Genomic DNA, 6,539 nt, shown 5'->3' with positions numbered 1-6,539 from the left:
GGACTGGAAGATAGTATGAATAAGGGAACAGAGGACATGGATAAACACATAGGAATAAGCAAAGGATGCCAATTAACGTAGCCCCATTTCAAGTGTTAATCCAGGGGCTTAGGTTGGTGGGAAGAGTAAAAGAGAAACAAGGCAACCAATGTCATCAAATAATATGCCATGAAACAGAGTCTCACCGAGTTCAAATGATAAAATTAAATAAATGAATATAGTAGTAGGGAATGAAACAATATCTGTAAGCATATACAAAGACTAGAAATCAGCAAAGTTCACATAGAGTTTCCACCATCCTCAACCCAACAAGCAAGCAGTGTTCCAGATCATAAAAGGAGAGAATGAAGAATATAGATTGGGAAGGTGAGCCAGAAAAATAAACAGAAAGCTTACCTTAGAACTTTTCTAAAGAAGTAAAGTCCGCTTCTCTTTTCCAATTCCCCTCTCCCGGATGAATCTCTTTCCCCATGTTTTCCCTATGTGTGCTGAAAAGTCCCCTCTAAAAAAAACCCCTTTCTTTCCTATCTCTCCCTCCTCCTTTTTTTTCCGTCCCCCTTCTTCTGTTATTCATCCCTCCTCTTTTTTCATGCCTGCTGCCAGTCCCACTTTTCCAAAAAAAACCTTCTTGCTGAAAAGGAAAATCCTACTTCCTTTTCCCCTTTCTTTCCTTTCTTTCCTTTCTTTCCTTCTTGTAGCCGATCCCCACATGGAAGAAGTATATGTGTTGTCCCTCTAAAAATAAAACCTCCCATTTTTCAAAATTCTGGTTATTCTCCTTCCAAAAAAAAAAAAAATGGCTGCCCTTTTCCTCATACCAAAAAATAAATAAACAAATGAATAAATAAATAAAGATACAAATAGAAATAAGAATAAAATAAGAACAAAATAGAATAAAGATTAAAATCAATAAATATCATGAAATTGAAAATCAAAAGAAATTTAAATCACACATCTAAAAAATAAAATAAATAAACAAAAAATAAAAAATAAAAATAATTATAAAAATAAAAAAAATTAAAAACAAAAAATAAAAAAAATCAACCACATGCAAGTCATACGAGCTATGTAACCACCAAAAGAATATGAGTCATGCAACCATGCAAAAACACGAGCCATGCAACCATGCAAACCATGCAAAAACATCTAAAGGTGACCTAGGGTGTGTCCTAGTGCGCTAGGGCAAACGAAGTGGACCAAGTGTGCTTAAAAGCTATCCTAAAAAAATGAATGAAAAGCCTAATTCTAAATTAGGGCTGCCAAAGGTCACAATAAGGGGTCAGATAATCCCTCAACCAAAGTCTCTGAGGTGACTCAGAAAAAGGTAAGTGGTACGAGTAGTAATGGGCCACCAAGGAACTACCGTGGAGCACTGGAAGTGGATTTAAAGACATGTGCTAAAGAGACAAAATTGAGGGTCTACAATCCAATCCTGAAAACACGAAGAAATGAATGAGGATATGGCTCGAGGAAAGCATAGCAGCAATAATAACCTGAACGAAAACAAGCAAGGCATCCAAGCGAAGACGGACGGTCCGACCGTACTCAAACTCATACTGATCTCTGTGCACTCTCAACTGGAGATTGACGAAAGAGTATCGGAATCCAAGCTATGACTACATAGGCTTTGAAAGACCTCAGATGCACCCACGTGTAGGGAGGGAGTCATAATCGAAGGATCTATGGCTCAACCTACGAGGTCAAGGTGGCTCTAATATGGATATGGGTGGACTTTAAAAGATCCCTAGCAGAAATGATCATACCCTCCAGCGGTATGCAACCCTCTGCACGCCTTCAAAGAGACGGGACGCTTCCATACAAGGTGGTCATCACCTCCACACATGCACTACCTCAACATCCCAAGGGTTTTCCTAGGGTGAAAACCTCTCGAACTCTCAACGCTCAAAAGTCAACTAGAGTGTGCAGTGAACGATGTGGGTGCATCCGATAACCCTAAGAAGCTAAAACGGGAAAGGAAACACACTGGCCACACAAATATCCATGAAACCTAGCTCCGGGCTATATAGGTCTTCAACAATCGGACTCTAATTGACATCAAAGTGTCGCTCTCCTCCAGAATGCTCCCGTGCATCGATATAGCCCATCGCTAGACCTTACTCCTAATCTCTAGCTTAGTCAGAGAGCAAGCACATAAAAGGTCTCACACTTGCAATAACGAGAACCGGGATGTAAGGAATGACCGAAACCAAGAAAGTTGGAGGTAAGGGGATAGATGTGCGACCCACAGAGACAGGCGATGTGCAATCATGCAGAAGAAGGGTAGTCATTGTATTCTCTATTTTTTTGTTTCTTATAGGTTGGGAATTCGAATTAATTCTCTTCATCCATCCACTAATGGAGATGGGCCATAGAATACAATGTCTCTCAGGCAGTCGAGTCGACAAAATAAAATGCCTCGTGAGTAGTTTGTGAAGAACTATCATGACCATAACTCAAGTAAGTCCTCAAGCTGGATCGGGGAAGTCATCTTTGAGAGTGGGAAAATCTTACTCCATCGCTTGAATCTTGACCTCCTTGACAATAACCTCCTAAGCTGCCTATTGTGCTAGTGCTGCGTCTCGTGGGCCATAGAGAACAAAAAGAGCCATGAGACTGAACACATGACTATAGTGCTTGGCCTAAGAACTCTCATCTAATAGGCCATGAGAAGCCTAAAACATCTCAGCATCACTAATCTAAAAAATCGACATCCTCAAGGATGCGGGAAACTAGGAGGGCAAAAAGAAGGCCACTAGATTGAAAAGAAGGATCATGGTATGGAGTCATGATATCAAGAATGACTTGACCAATATCAAATTATTGGCCAATGATAATGGCATGAATGAACTGAGTAATTGATCGCTGGATCTTGGTACGATGGGTAAAGGGTTAGAAAGAATAAGTGAGAAACGTAGCGATGATCCATACTGACTTGGAGAAGCTAACAATGGAGATATAAGAAGGAAGGGCTTGATAGGCACCAAATAGGGTGTTCGAGATGGTCACAAACTCTCCTTGAGTGAGAGCCTATACCTTTAAAGCAAAGAAAGAAATGCGAGCATCCGATCTAGGCATGAAGATTACACTCTTGATGAAGCGAGAGAAGATGAGGAAGGATTAGCCATACACAGTCATAATTTGTTGGAAGGAACAAACAACTTCCTACCCACATAATATAATAGTTTATCTTCCAACCAATAGTGTCTAGTGGTGCCTTCCTTCACTTGCTCCACTAGTTTATTGTACGCAGAATCTTGTAGAGCTTCCTGTTTTACCCTAGTAGTGAAATCTACCACAACTCTGGATAGGGATCCCACAAATTCCGTTATCTCTTTCCAACTCAGGGCATTTACAATTTGGTTGTGTATGCCCGCTCTATATACCCACACAAAGTCGAAGTCTACCAAGAACTCTTTCCATCAAGCTTCCTTAGCAGTCAATTTCTTATGAGTCATAAAGAATGTGTTAGCCACATTGTCTGTCACTACCATGAACTTGGTACTCACTAGGTAATGCTTCCAAGTATCAAGACAGTGGATGACTGCAGTAATCTCTTTCTCATGCGTGGAGTATCTCTACTCCACTGCATCTAATTTTCGACTCTCAAATGCCATTAGGTGCCCTTCTTGCACCAGCACACCACATAAAGCCTTTTTTAAGGTGTCAGTCTGCAACTCAAAATAAAGCTCAAGGTTTGGTAGTCTCAACATTGGCTCTAAAATTATTGCGTCTTTGAGCCTTTTGAAGGTAGTCTAGAACTCCAATTCCCATTTCCATCCCTCTTTTTCTTCAGCAAGTCAGTGAGAAGGATGATTATCTTGGAATATCCCTTAATAAACCACCTGTAGTAGTTAGCTAACTCAAGAAAAGAATGTAGTTCTATTACCTTTGTGGAGCCAAGCCAATCTTGGATTACTACCACCCTAGATTCATCCATCTGTATTTGCTTCTTAGACACTAAGTGCCCCAAAAACTTGATCTTAATCTATGCGAACTCGTACTTATCCTTTTCACATGCAACTCATTCTCCTTTAGTCTCTACAATACCTTCCCAAGGTGGACTAGGTGATCCTGTAGAGTCTGCATATAGATTACAATATCATACAAGTATACCACCATGAACGAGTCTAATAAATTGAATAAGGCATAATTCATGAGGTTACAAAATGTGGCAGAGGAATTACTTAGCCCGAAAAGCATAACTAAGAATTCATAGCTCTCATATCGAGTCACACAAGTAGTCTTGGATTCATCTCCTTCAGCAATGCGAACCTACCAATATCTCGATTGTAGATTTAGATTTTTGAAGTATTGAACCTTTGTCAACCTATCAAACAAGTTTGCATTCAATGGTATTGGATACTTGTTATTGATAGTGACTTTATTCAGTGAACAATAATCAATACTCATTCACAATGTCCCATTCTGCTTCTTCTGGAAGAGCACCAATGCTATGGACCTGCTATTTTTCATGTGTGTTCCCACTTGATGGAGTGACTTGCTTTTTATTAAGGTGAAAATTGTATTTTTTAAAAAACTGGAGTCACCACATATTTATTTTATTTTTTAAAAGAAAAATAAAATAAGAAATGAAAAACCCTAAAATGACTCTTAACTTCTAGAAAAGCTATCTACGGAAAACCTAAGTCTAAGTTTGGGATCAGGTTACCTATCAGGAAAGTACCTCCAAAGAGGTAACACTCCTCTAAGTCCTAATGAGGTCTTTACTAGCTAAGTTGAGGGGAATATAACAATTAGTCATTTGATTATGGATATCTAGATGGGCTAAGGTGAAACTCAAGTGTCCTAAATATTAACCTAAGGTGTAGCTACATTTAAAACTAATTGTGACTTAATTTGTGTCTTAAATTATGATACAAAAGTGTCCTAATTGTGTACTTAATCAAGCCTAGACAAGTAATCATCTATTGGTGTCAAATGTATGTGAATTGTGATAGGTAAGTCAAAAACCTACATTAACTTAAAACAACAAATCAAGGAGGCATGAATCAAATTAATGCATTTATTCAAAGTCAATTGTCATGCTGTTATCCAATGACTTATTCAAATAAAAGAGTTTGAAGAAAAATTAACTCAATCTCAATCATAATTTATCAAACAATTAACATTTAATCAAATAATTTCTTGAATGTCAAATCTAAGGTCATGCCCCAAGACCCACTCGAAGGGCGTGACGGTCATTTTACACCTCAAACCCGAAGGCTTAAAGTGTAACCTGACCCAAACAATCATATTGTAACTGGAAGTAACCAATTACCAAAAACCTGTTCAGAGTAGTGGAACAAACTTCTAAAATCTTCAAACTTAACTTTAAAACTAAGCATCTGTCAACCAAAATCCATTATCCAAATAAATTGTAAACTCAAATAAATCAAGTGCTAACAAATTTTCATAATCTCCAAATCTTAACTTCAAACTTATCAAAAAAAATATTTAAAAGCTCAATATTTAAATAGCTTCCAAAAACCAAATAATCCAAATGAACATAAACTTATAAGCTAACAATGTCCAAATAACATCCTAAGCAAAAATCCTAATGATGACCATTCCCCGACCTAGCCATCACTCCTCGCCCGAACTAAGGGTGCCTGAAAAGTAATCAACAAATAGGAATGAGCTCAAAGCCCAATAAGGAACATTAATGCAGTCCATGGATCAAATATTTCAAGTTCACTTGCAAAATAGGAGATATTATAACTAATTATTTTCATAAACCTTTGAGTCAGTTTTGCCAATACATTCAAAACTTTTAATTGTATACTTTCATTTATGATTTAAGCATTTTCATATCAAATTCGATCAAAACATTCAAATTATTTATTTACTCAGGTCATCAAACATCAAATGGTACCCAATTAGGTGGGACTTTTCAAATAGGTGGCTAGCCTCAAATTGTTCCTTTAAGGTGGACGGAACCGAACACTACTAGTACTAGTAACCTCTAACCAAACCCCTAGAGGTTGAGGTCCAAATCAATTACATTCCCCACCAAGAAATGTAAAGGTCAACTATTATATCCCGTTGACAAGGGCCAAAAAGTCATAAGTCAACTATTATATCCCGTTGACAAGGGCCAAACAAACCAGAGTCAAATACTTATTTCAATTATTCAAATTTACAAAACATAATATCTCCACATTTCTCTGTTGTAAACAAAATATAAGGTTCTAACATACTTTTCATGCAAAATAATTTTGATCCATGCATAAAACGAATAATAACTCAAAATGTTTCCAAATGATGCATATAAAAATTTGTTTCTAAAAAAAATAATAATAACTGCATTAATTTCTCTTACCTCAAAAAAAGTCCTCAAAAACTTTGGAGAAAAATAATCCTGAAAATCTACTCTTCACCTAACAAAATATAAGAAAAATAACCATTACTATTTATCTAAAATTATAGGTTTGACAATCCTAAAATTTTAAGTATTCTAATTAATGTTTTTTTTTAATTATGAAAGATAATTTAATCTATTCCTATTTTAGAAAATTTAATAAATTTCTAATTCATATAAA

Source organism: Vitis vinifera, chromosome 17 (assembly GCF_030704535.1).
Source record: "Vitis vinifera cultivar Pinot Noir 40024 chromosome 17, ASM3070453v1".
In the NCBI taxonomy this organism is placed as follows: domain Eukaryota; kingdom Viridiplantae; phylum Streptophyta; class Magnoliopsida; order Vitales; family Vitaceae; genus Vitis; species Vitis vinifera.
This window is presented reverse-complemented; position numbering follows the sequence as displayed.